The sequence below is a fragment of the Ranitomeya imitator genome, chromosome 5 (genome assembly GCF_032444005.1).
Source record: "Ranitomeya imitator isolate aRanImi1 chromosome 5, aRanImi1.pri, whole genome shotgun sequence".
NCBI classification, from domain to species: domain Eukaryota; kingdom Metazoa; phylum Chordata; class Amphibia; order Anura; family Dendrobatidae; genus Ranitomeya; species Ranitomeya imitator.
Window position 1 is genome coordinate 17,602,175 of NC_091286.1, and position 13,482 is coordinate 17,615,656.

Genomic DNA, 13,482 nt, shown 5'->3' on the forward strand with positions numbered 1-13,482 from the left:
ATGCTCCGTGGTGTGACGGGGCAATTCTCTGCGGTGTGACGGGGCAATGCTCCGCAGTGTGACGGGGCAATGCTCCGTGGTGTGACGGGGCAATGCTCTGCGGTGTGACGGGGCAATGCTCCGCGGTGTGACAGGGCAATGCTCTGCGGTGTGACGGGGCAATGCTCTGCGGTGTGACGGGGCAATGCTCTGCGGTGTGACGGGGCAATGCTCTGCGGTGTGACGGGGCAATGCTCACAGTGTGACGGGGCAATGCTCACAGTGTGACGGGGCAATGCTCTGCGGTGTGACGGGGCAATGCTCTGCGGTGTGACGGTGCAATGCTCCGCGGTGTGACGGGGCAATGCTCCGCGGTGTGACGGGGCAATGCTCTGCAGGCACATTGTGAATGTGTTATGCACCACTTGCCCAAACACTGTACAATCCGCACCTGATGTCAGCGGATCACAGGCGGCCGGAGGAAGGTGATCTGTCTCCAGACCTCATGGATCGTGTGTGGAATGTGCTGGAATCACGAGTCCGATCCACGGAGGCCGCAGCGAGGACGATCTACACAGCATTACACGGCTGGTGATAATGTCATCTGACTAATCCCTCACAGCTCCCCCTGGTGGCGGCTGCAGGAAGCCAAAATATTACAATTTGCGGCTCGATCCTCAGCTGAATAATAAAATTACGTAAAAATAATAGGTTTCCTATGTGACGTGTGAGCACCATTAACTCTTTATAACTCAAACCTTTCTGCAAAAACTGAAGTGAGGACAGTCGGGTCTGATGGGTGAAGAGCAGCTCTGATGGCTTTATTGCTTGTATTTGCCTGTGACATTCCCAGCGCTCCTGCGTCTGACTCCATGACCTTAATATGTAACCAGAGAGGAGTATGGTGAAAAAGGAAAACACATCCAGGCCGTTACTGGCAGCAATAACCGCCAACACCAATGAAGACCCCAACAGCTCCAGGACAAACCCAGTGACTCACATGTAAGTGTAAAAATCAATGACGTCAGCACTGCAGCAATGGAGGCCAACAGCCCATAAACACAGGACCACAAGCTGCCCACATGCAGGGCTGGACGTCATCAGAGACCACCACATGTCAGAGACCTCCGGGGAAGAATATCACTGCCTGCGGGATATATGGCACTGACATACAGTACAGACCAAAAGTTTGGACACACCTTCTCAGATAAAGATTTTTCTGTATTTTCAGGACTATGAAAATTGTACATTCACACTGAAGGCATGAAAACTATGAATTAACACATGTGGAATTACATACTTAACAAAAAAGTGTGAAACAACTGAAATTATGTCTTATATTCTAGGTTCTTCAAACCATTCACCTTTTGCTTTGATGACTGCTTTGCACACTCTTGGCATTCTCTTGATGAGCTTCAAGAGGTAGTCACCGGGAATGGTTTTCACTTCACAGGTGTGCCCTGTCAGGTTTAATAAGTGGGATTTCTTGCCTTATAAATGGGGTTGGGACCATCAGTTGTGTTGTGCAGAAGTCTGGTGTTACCTTCATTCGCGGTGAGGCGCCCCCTGCTGGTTGTCCTCATATGAACTCGAGCCTGGGAGCTTTCTAGGAAAGTTCCCACGCTCCAGGAACAACCAGCAGAGGGCGCCTCACCACAAATGAAGGTAAATATAGGTCATTAACCTACTTTACCTTCATTCCCCGGGTTTTGCAGCTAGGAGCAGCGCTGCATTAGCAGAGCTCCTGGCTGCAAAATATTTTAACCCCTTCAGATGGATTTACATCGTAGGACCTTACAGATCTTCGGAAGGTATGTATATTGTTGGTTTATTATTTTTTCTTTGTTACAGAGCGAGGGTCTTCAGATGGATTGAGCGTAGAATAAATTACAACAACCTTTGTTTTTATTTCATTAAAATAATTTTTAATAATGTGTGTGTTTTATTTAACCCTTTACTAGTATTGGATTAATAATGGATAGGTGTCATAATTGACGCCTCTCCATTATTAATTTGGCTTAATGTCACCTTACAATAGCAAGGTGGCATTAACCCTTCATTACCCCATATCCCACCGCTACACGGGAATGTGAAGAGAGTGGCCAAGTGCCAGAATAGGCGCATCTTCCAGATGTGCCTGTTCTGGGGTGGCTGGGGGCAGGTGTTTTTAGCCGGGGGGGCCAATAACCGTGGACCCTCTCCAGGCTATTAATATCTGCCCTCAGTCACTGGCTTTACTACTCTGGCGGAGAAAATTGCGCGGGAGCCCACGCCAAGTTTTTCCGCCATTTAACCCTTTAATTGAATAGCTAGAACGGCCAAATTTTGCACATACACACTACTAACATTAGTAGTGTGGAATATGCAATAAAAATGGGAATATGAGATGGTTTACTGTATGTAAACCATGTCTCATATCATATCGGGTTTAGGAAGGAGATAGCAAAAGCCGGCAATTGAATTACCGGCTTTAAAGCTATCTAGCGCTGTATGAAGTAATAATATATATACATAAATGTGTCTACTGATTATATATATATATACCTATTCTATGTGTACACATTTATTCCACCTATTCTACTGGAAGCTGTCAGTGTGATTTTACTGTACACCGCAATGAATTGCCGGCTTTTCTCTCTAACACTGCTGCGTATTCCTCGCAAGTCACACTGCTGGTCCGTGTGTAATCCGTATTTTTCTGGCTTCCATAGACTTTCATTGGCGTTTTTTTTGCGCAATACGGTGACAAACGCAGTATGCTGCGATTTTCTACGGCCGTAGAAAGCCGTATAATACTGATCAGTAAAATACGGCAGATAGGAGAAGGGGCATAGAGAATAATTGGGACGTTTGTTAGGCGTGTTTTACGGACGTATTTTATGCGCTCATACGTCCGGAAAACTCGCTAGTGTGACGGCAGCCTAAGGCTGTGTGCACACGTTCAGGATTTTTCACGAAAAAAACGATTAAAAAACGCATACATAAGCATTCCATCATTTATAATGCATTCTGCAATTTTTGTGCTTATGTTCCGCGAAAAAAACGCATCGCAGTAAAAAACACAGCATGTTCATTAACCCCTATCTGACATTAGACGTACTATCCCGTCGAGGTGGGGTGGGCCCCTATGACCACCGACGGGATAGTACGTCATACGCGATTGTCCGCGCTCACGGGGGGAGCGCGGCCGATCGCGGCCGGGTGTCAGCTGCCTATCGCAGCTGACATCCGGCACTATGTGCCAGGAGCAGTCACGGACCGCTCCCGGCCCATTAACCCCCAGTACACTGCGATCAAACATGATAGCTATGTGCCGGCGGTACAGGGAAGCATCGCGCAGGGAGGGGGCTCCCTGCGGGCTTCCCTGAGCCCCCCGCAGCAACGAGATGTGATCGTGTTGCTGCGAGGGTCTCCCTTCCTCCCTCCCTGCTCCAGGCCCAGATCCAAGATGGCCGCGGCATCCGGGTCCTGCAGGGAGGGAGGTGGCTTCACAGAACCTGCTCAGAGCAGGCACTGTGAAGCCTGCAGCGCTGCATGTCAGATCAGTGATCTGACAGAGTGCTGTGCAAACTGTCAGATCACCGATGTGTGATGTCCCCCCTGGGGCAAAGTAAAAAAAATTTTTTCCAAATGTGTAAAAAAAATAAAATATTCCTAAATAATGAAAAAAAAAAAATATTGTTCCCATAAATACATCTTTATCTAAATAAAAAAAAAAAAACAATAAAAGTACACATATTTAATATCGCCGCGTCCGTAACGGCCTGACTTGGCCCAAGTAACTGGCCCACTAGTTAACCCCTTCAGTAAACACCGTAAGAAAAAAAAAAAACGAGGCAAAAAACAACGCTTTATTATCATACCGCCGAACAAAAAGTGGAATAACACGCGATCAAAAAGACAGATATAAATAACCATGGTACCGCTGAAAGCATCATCTTGTCCCGCAAAAAACGAGCCACAATACAGCATCATCAGCAAAAAAATAAAAAAGTTATAGTCCTGAGAATAAAGCGATGCAAAAATAATTATTTTTTCTATAAAATAGTTTTTATCGTATAAAAGCGCCAAAGCATAAAAAAATGATATAAATGAGGTATCGCTGTAATCGTACTGACCCGAAGAATAAAACTGCTTTATCAATTTTACCAAACGCGGAACGGTATAAACGCCTCCCCCAAAAGAAATTCATGAATAGCTGGTTTTCGGTCATTCTGCCTCACAAAAATCAGAATAAAAAGCGATCAAAAAATGTGACATGCCCGAAAATGTTACCAATAAAAATGTCAACTCGTCCCGCAAAAAAAAAAGACCTCACATGACTCTGTGGACCCAAATATGGAAAAATTATAGCTCTCAAAATGTGGTAATGCAAAAAATATTTTTTGCAATAAAAAGGGTCTTTCAGTGTGTGACGGCTGCCAATCATAAAAATCCGCTAAAAAACCCGCTATAAAAGTAAATCAAACCCCCCTTCATCACCCCCTTAGTTAGGGAAAAATTAAAAAAATGTATTTATTTCCATTTTCCCATTAGGGCTAGGGTTAGAGCTAGGGTTAGGGCTACAGTTAGGGATGGGGCTAAAGTTAGGGTTAGGGTTAGGGCTAGGGTTAGGGTTAAGGTTGGGGCTACAGTTTGGGTTGGGGCTAAAGTTACAATTAGGGTTTAGATTACATTTACAGTTGGGAATAGGGTTGGGATTAGGGTTAAGGGTGTGTCAGGGTTAGAGGTGTGGTTAGGGTTACTGTTGGGATTAGGGTTAGGGATGTGTTTGGATTAGGGTTTCAGTTATAATTGGGGGGTTTCCACTGTTTAGACACATCAGGGGCTCTCCAAACGCGACATGGCGTCCGATCTCAATTCCAGCCAATTCTGCGTTGAAAAAGTAAAACAGTGCTCCTTCCCTTCCGAGCTCTCCCATGTGCCCAAACAGGGGTTTACCCCAACATATGCAGTATCAGTGTACTCAGGACAAATAAGACAACAACTTTTGGGGTCCAATTTCTCCTGTTACCTTTGGGAAAATACAAATCTGGGGGCTAAAAAATAATTTTTGTGGGGAAAAAAAAAGATTTTTTAATTTCACGGCTCTGTGTTATAAACTGTATTGAAACACTTGGGGGTTCAAAGTTCTCACAACACATCTAGATAAGTTCCCTGGGGGGGTCTAGTTTCCAATATGGGGTCACTTGTGGGGGGTTTCTACTGTTTAGGTACATTAGGGGCTCTGCAAACGCAATGTGACGCCTGCAGACCAATCCATCTAAGTCTGCATTCCAAATAGCGCTCCTTCCCTTCCGAGCTCTCCCATGCGCCCAAACGGTGGTTCCCCCCACATATGGGGTATCAGCGTACTCAGGACAAATTGGACAACAAATTTTGGGGTCCAATTTCTCCTGTTACCCTCAGGAAAATACAAAACTGGGGGCTAAAAAATAATTTTTGTGGGAAAAAATGTTTTTTTTAATTTTCACGGCTCTGCGTTATAAACTTCTGTGAAGCCCTTGGTGGGTCAAAGCGCTCACCACACATCTACATAAGTTCCTTAGGGGGTCTACTTTCCAAAATGGTGTCACTTGTGGGAGGTTTCTACTGTTTAGGTACATTAGGGGCTCTGCAAACGCAATGTGACGCCTGCAGACCATTCCATCTAAGTCTGCATTCCAAATGGCGCTCCTTCCCTTCCGAGCCCTCCCATGCGCCCAAACAGTGGTTCCCCCCACATATGGTGTATCATCGCACTCAGGACAAATTGGGCAACAAATTTTGGAGTCCAATTTCTCCTGTTACCCTCGGGAAAATACAAAACTGGGGGCTAAAAAAATAATTTTTGTGGGAAAAAATGTTTGTTTTATTTTTACGGCTCTGCATTATAAACTTCTGTGAAGCCCTTGGGGGTCTACTTTCCAAAATGGTGTCACTTGTGGGGGGTTTCAATGTTTAGGCACATCAGGGGCTCTCCAAACGCAACATGGCGTCCCATCTCAATTCCTGTAAATTTTGCATTGAAAAGTCAAACGACGCTCCTTCCCTTCCGAGCTCTCCCATGCGCCCAAACAGTGGTTTACCCCCACATATGGGGTATCCGCGTACTCAGGACAAATTGTACAACAACTTTTGGCGTCCAATTTCTTCTCTTACCCTTGGCAAAATAAAAAATTGGGGGCGAAAAGATAATTTTTGTGAAAAAATATGATTTTTTATTTTTACGGTTCTGCATTATAAACTTCTGTGAAGCACTTGGTGGGTCAAAGCGCTCACCACACCTCTAGATAAGTTCCTTAGGGGGTCTACTTTCCAAAATGGTGTCAATTGTGGGGGGTTTCAATGTTTAGGCACATCAGGGGCTCTCCAAACGCAACATGGTGTCCCATCTCGATTCCAGTCAATTTTGCATTGAAAAGTCAAATGGCGCCCCTTCGCTTCCGAGCTCTGTCATGTGCCCAAACAGTGGTTTACCCCCACATATGGGGTATCGGTGTACTCAGACAAATTGTACAACTTTTGGGGTCCATTTTCTCCTGTTACCCTTGGTAAAATAAAACAAATTGGAGCTGAAGTAAATTTTTTGTGAAAAAAAGTTAAATGTTCATTTTTATTTAAACATTTCAAAAATTCCTGTGAAGCACCAGTTAATAAACTTCTTGAATGTGGCTTTGAGCACCTTGAGGGGTGCAGTTTTTAGAATGGTGTCACACTTGGGTATTTTCTATCATATAGGCCCCTTAAAATGACTTCAAAGAGATGTGGTCCCTAAAAAAAAACGGTGTTGTAAAAATGAGAAATTGCTGGTCAACTTTTAACCCTTATAACTCCCTAACAAAAAAAAATTTTGGTTCCAAAATTGTGCTGATGTAAAGTAGACATGTGGGAAATGTTACTTATTAAGTATTTTGTGTGACATATCTCTGTGATTTAATTGCATAAAAATTCAAAGTTGGAAAATTGCGAAATTTTCATAATTTTCGCCAAATTTCCGTTTTTTTCACAAATAAACGCAGGTACTATCAAAGAATTTTTACCAATACCATGAAGTACAATATGTCACGAGAAAACAATGTCAGAATCACTGGGATCCGTTGAAGCGTTCCAGAGTTATAACCTCATAAAGGGACAGTGGTCAGAATTGTAAAAATTGGCCCGGTCATTGACGTGCAAACCACCCTTGGGGGTAAAGGGGTTAATTTTGTGGATTTCCCACTATATTATTGCATTGGGAACCTCTAGAAAAAAAACCCCCAAAATCCGCAAAAAAACGGGCAAAAAAAGTTAGAAAAACGCGAAAAAAACGCATGCGGATTTCTTGCAGAAAATGTCCAATTTTGTTCAGGAAATTTTTGCAAGAAGTCCTGACGTGTGCACATAGCCTGATAATGATGTCAGGAAAGTGGATTTGGATTTCGGCACGGAAATTGATCTGAGTTGAGAATATTAACTCCTGCCCGATCCATAACATATATGTGCAATCATCGTGGTGGGTTGGGGCTGTGCTGCCGACACCTGCCTGTGACAGTCATTAACTGACAGTGGAGCATCAGCCCACCCGCGGCGTGATCAGAGACCATGGCGGCCATCTTGGTACTCCTATGACACTTCAGAGACTCCTGTGATGCTTCAGAGGAAATAGTGATTTGTCCTTTATACTAAAAAACTGCAATATACAGGGCGAGTAATCCAACGAGCGCCGGATCAAGTCCTCTACAATGAATATAAAAAAAAGAAGTGCAAAATAGAAAAGGAAAAAAAAAAACCATAAATTGAAATCAGCCCCTTTTCCCAGTTAAGGCTTAAGAAATGAAAAAAAAAACAAGAATCTTTACTATTGTCGTGGCCAGAGAAGTCTGATCTACAAAAATACCTCATCCCTTGTCGACTGTGCGCCCTCGCGGGCGGCGTCCTCTCTCCTCGCGGGCGGCGTCCTCTCTCCTGTGGGGCAGAGGCCTCTCTCCTTGCAGGTGGCATCCTCTCTCCTCACGTGCAGGGTTCTCTCTCCTCGCGGGTGGCATCGTCTCTCCTCGCGGGCAGGGTCCTGTTTCCTCGCGGGAAGGGTCCTCTTTCGTCCTGGGCAGGGTCCTCTCTCCTTGTGGGTGGCATCCTCTCTCCTCCTGGGCAGGGTTCTCTCTCCTCGTGGGCAGGGTCCTCTCTCCTCCTGGGCAGGGTTCTCTCTCCTCGTGGGTGGCATCCTCTCTCCTCCTGGGCAGGGTTCTCTCTCCTCGTGGGCAGGGTCCTCTCTCCTCCTGGGCAGGGTTCTCTCTCCTCGTGGGTGGCATCCTCTCTCCTCCTGGGCAGGGTTCTCTCTCCTCGTGGGCAGGGTCCTCTCTCCTCCTGGGCAGGGTTCTCTCTCCTCGTGGGCAGGGTCCTCTATCCTCCTGGGCAGGGTTCTCTCTCCTCGTGGGCAGGGTCCTCTCTTCTTGTGGGCAGGGTCCTGTCTCCTCTCGGGCAAGGTCCTCTCTCCTCGCGGGCAGGGTTCTCTCTCCTCGCGGGTGGCATCCTCTCTCCTCGTGGGCAGGGTCCTGTCTCCTCGCGGGTGGCATCCTCTCTTCTCGCGGGCAGGGTCCTGTCTCCTCGCGGGCAGGGTCCTCTTTCGTCCTGGGCAGGGTCCTCTCTGCTTGTGGGTGGCATCCTCTCTCCTCCTGGGCAGGGTTCTCTCTCCTCGTGGGCAGGGTCCTCTCTCCTCCTGGGCAGGGTTCTCTCTCCTCGTGGGCAGGGTCCTGTCTCCTCTCGGGCAGGGTCCTCTCTCCTCGCGGGCAGGGTCCTCTCTCCTCCCGGGCAGGGTCCTCTCTCCTCCCGGGCAGGGTCCTCTCTCCTCGCGGGCAGGGTCCCCTCTCCTCGCGGGCAGGGTCCCCTCCCCTCGCGGGCAGGTTCCTCTCCCCTCGTGGGCAGGGTCCTCTCTCCTCTCGGGCAGGATCCCCTCTCCTCGCGGGCAGGGTCCCCTCTCCTCGCGGGCAGGGTCCCCTCTCCTCTCGGGCAGGGTCCTCTCTCCTCTCGGGCAGGGTCCTCTCTCCTCGCGGGCAGGGTCCTCTCTCCTCGCGGGCAGGGTCCTCTCTCCTCTCGGGCACGGTTCTCTCTCCTCGCGGGCAGGGTCCTCTCTCCTCGCGGGCAGGGTCCTCTCTCCTCTCGGGCAGGGTCCTCTCTCCTCTCGGGCAGGGTCCTCTCTCCTCGCGGGCAGGGTCCTCTCTCCTCGCGGGCAGGGTCCTCTCTCCTCGCGGGCAGGGTCCTCTCTCCTCTCGGGCAGGGTCCTCTCTCCTCGCGGGCAGGGTCCTCTCTCCTCGCGGGCAGGGTCCTCTCTCCTCGCGGGCAGGGTCCTCTCTCCTCGCGGGCAGGGTCCTCTCTCCTCCCGGGCAGGGTCCTCTCTCCTCCCGGGCAGGGTCCTCTCTCCTCCCGGGCAGGGTCCTCTCTCCTCTCGGGCAGGGTCCTCTCTCCTCCCGGGCAGGGTCCTCTCTCCTCTCGGGCAGGGTCCTCTCTCCTCCCGGGCAGGGTCCTCTCTCCTCCCGGGCAGGGTCCTCTCTCCTCTCGGGCAGGGTCCTCTCTCCTCTCGGGCAGGGTCCTCTCTCCTCCCGGGCAGGGTCCTCTCTCCTCGCGGGCAGGGTCCTCTCTCCTCCCGGGCAGGGTCCTCTCTCCTCCCGGGTAGGGTCCTCTCTCCTCTCGGGCAGGGTCCTCTCTCCTCCTGCACCAGTCGCGACTTGTATTGTGTAGGTAACTGTACTTGCCTTTATTATGTATACCCCTCCTCACATGTAATGCGCCATGGAATAAATGGCGCTATAATAATAATTTCGCTGTACAGTAAACACCACAAATAATCAAAAAGTGTAAACGCCAGAATCGACTCTTTTCAGCCCAAAACTGCAATAAAAAGCGACCAAATGCTGCACGGGCCCCAGAATGGCACCAAACAACGAGTAACCGCAGCCACACCACAACAGGAAAGAAGCAGAAAAATTCAAAGCGGTTATCAGACACTACAACTCCCATTCTGCAAGGCTTCAGGGCACAGTGAGAGTTGTAGTTTCAACTCAGTGTTGTAAACAAGATGCCACCTGACGCGTCCTGTGTGACTGAGGACTTACACACATTCATCTGTCATAGACCGCAGCTACGTAACACAAGGCCGCCATTTTCTTGGAGTCCGTTATCTGGGACCCGGAAGTGAAGAGCGGAGAGGCCGGAAGTGGTAGAGCTGCTTCACGTTCATGTCCTTGTGCTGCCGCAGGGATGTTCCTCACCTGTGTGAACTGTGAGTGCGGGTGGGGGGTCAGGCTGTGGAGGATGGGGGTGGTAGTGGGGGATCATGCTGTGGAGGATGGGGGTGGTAGTGGGGGCTCATTTTATGGAGGATGAGGGTGGTAGTGGGGGCTCATGCTGTGGAGGATGGGGGTGGTAGTGGGGGCTCATGCTGTGGAGGATGGGGGTGGTAGTGGGGGCTCATGCTGTGGAGGATGGGGGTGGTAGTGGGGGCTCATGCTGTGGAGGATGGGGGTGGTAGTGGGGGCTCATGCTGTGGAGGATGGGGGTGGTAGTGGGGGCTCATTTTATGGAGGATGAGGGTAGTAGTGGGGGCTCATGCTGTGGAGGATGGGGGTGGTAGTGGGGGCTCATTTTATGGAGGATGAGGGTAGTAGTGGGGGCTCATGCTGTGGAGGATGAGGGTAGTAGTGGGGGCTCATTTTATGGAGGATGAGGGTAGTAGTGGGGGCTCATGCTGTGGAGGATGGGGGTGGTAGTGGGGGCTCATTTTATGGAGGATGGGGGTGGTAGAGGGTGCTCATGGTGTGGAGGATGGGGGTGGTAGTGGGGGCTCATTTTATGGAGGATGGGGGTAGTAGAGGGGGCTCATGCTGTGGAGGATGGGGATGGTAGTGGGGGCTCATTTTATGGAGGATGAGGGTAGTAGTGGGGGCTCATTTTATGGAGGATGAGGGTAGTAGTGGGGGCTCATTTTATGGAGGATGGGGGTAGTAGAGGGGGCTCATGCTGTGGAGGATGGGGATGGTAGTGGGGGCTCATTTTATGGAGGATGAGGGTAGTAGTGGGGGCTCATTTTATGGAGGATGAGGGTAGTAGTGGGGGCTCATTTTGTGGAAGATGAGGGTGGTAGTGGGGGCTCATGCTGTGGAGGATGGGGATGGTAGTGGGAGCTCATTTTATGGAGGATGAGGGTAGTAGTGGGGGCTCATTTTATGGAGGATGAGGGTAGTAGTGGGGGCTCATTCTATGGAGGATGGGGTAGTAGTGGGGGCTCATTTTATGGAGGATGAGGGTAGTAGTGGGGGCTCATTTTATGGAGGATGAGGGTAGTAGTGGGGGCTCATGCTGTGGAGGATGGAGTAGTAGTGGGGGCTCATGCTGTGGAGGATGAGGGTGGTAGTGGGGGGGGGGCTCATTCTGTGGAGGATGAGGGTGGTAGTGGGAGGTCATCCTTTTGAGGATGAGGACAGTTCAGACAGTTCCGCTTCTGCCGATACCAAATATGCAATTTTTGTAGACTTTACATATTAAGGGCTCATGGGCGCACAACGATGGCGGACATAACGGCCCTCCTTATGCCCCTCCTCCCGGCTGCCATGACAGAGCCATCGTCACCCCACAATCATGTTAGAGGGCATCGATGGGCGTCAGCAGCTGTCGGAGGTTACAGAGGCGTCTAAGGGGTTAAACTGCTGAAATCAAAGCCGACTGCACATAAGGGGGATGCGATGAATGGAATCCTGGGCAGAGTGGGCACCAGGACTATATGTGGTAACGGAGGATGGGGGTAGTAGTACGTAATAGAAGATGTTGGGTGCATAAATGTATCACATATTAATCTTCTTCTTTCTTCTTTTCTCCCCGTCGTGTGCGGAGCAGTCGCCAAAGGGAAATCTAAGTAAGTGGAGGCACATTCTCCTATACTGACCGGTCTTTATAATCATGGACATGAGTACAGCCAATATAGAAGCAGCAGAATAGTGAGTGCAGCTCTGGAGTATATTACAGGATGTAACTCAGGATCAGTAATGTAATGTATGTACAGAGTGACTGCACCAGCAGAATAGTGAGTGCAGCTCTGGAGTATAATACAGGATGTAACTCAGGATCAGTAATGTAATGTATGTACAGAGTGACTGCACCAGCAGAATAGTGAGTGCACCTCTAGGGTATAATACAGGATGTAACTCCGGATCAGTAAAGTAATGTATGTACACAGTGACTGCACCAGCAGAATAGTGAGTGCAGCTCTGGAGTATAATACAGGATGTAACTCCGGATCAGTAAAGTAATGTATGTACACAGTGACTGCACCAGCAGAATAGTGAGTGCAGCTCTGGAGTATAATACAGGATGTAACTCCGGATCAGTAAAGTAATGTATGTACACAGTGACTGCACCAGCAGAATAGTGAGTGCAGCTCTGGGGTATAATACAGGAGGTAACTCAGGATCAGTAATGTAATGTATGTACACAGTGACTGCACCAGCAGAATAGTGAGTGCAGCTCTGGAGTATAATACAGGATGTAACTCCGGATCAGTAAAGTAATGTATGTACACAGTGACTGCACCAGCAGAATAGTGAGTGCAGCTCTGGAGTATAATACAGGATGTAACTCCGGATCAGTAAAGTAATGTATGTACACAGTGACTGCACCAGCAGAATAGTGAGTGCAGCTCTGGGGTATAATACAGGAAGTAACTCAGGATCAGTAAAGTAATGTATGTACACAGTGACTGCACCAGCAGAATAGTGAGTGCAGCTCTGGAGTATAATACAGGATGTAACTCCGGATCAGTAAAGTAATGTATGTACACAGTGACTGCACCAGCAGAATAGTGAGTGCAGCTCTGGGGTATAATACAGGATGTAACTCAGGGTCAGTAATGTATGTACACAGTGACTGCACCAGCAGAATAGTGAGTGCAGCTCTGGGGTATAATACAGGATGTAACTCAGGATCAGTAATGTAATGTATGTACACAGTGATTGCACCAGCAGAATACTGAGTGCAGCTCTGGAGTATAGGATGTAACTCAGGATCAGTAATGTAATGTATGTACACAGTGACTGCACCAGCAGAATAGTGAGTGCAGCTCTGGGGTATAATACAGGATGTAGCTCAGGATCAGTAATGTATGTACACAGTGACTGCACCAGCAGAATAGTGAGTGCAGCTCTGGGGTATAATACAGGAGGTAACTCAGGATCAGTAATGTATGTACACAGTGACTGCACCAGCAGAATAGTGAGTGCAGCTCTGGAGTATAATACAGGATGTAGCTCAGGATCAGTAATGTATGTACACAGTGACTGCACCAGCAGAATAGTGAGTGCAGCTCTGGAGTATAATTCAGGATCAGTAATGTATGTACACAGTGACTGCACCAGCAGAATAGTGAGTGCAGCTCTGGGGTATAATATAGGAGGTAACTCAGGATCAGTAATGTAATGTATGTACACAGTGACTGCACCAGCAGAATAGTGAGTGCAGCTCTGGAGTATAATACAGGATGTTACTCAGGATCAGTAA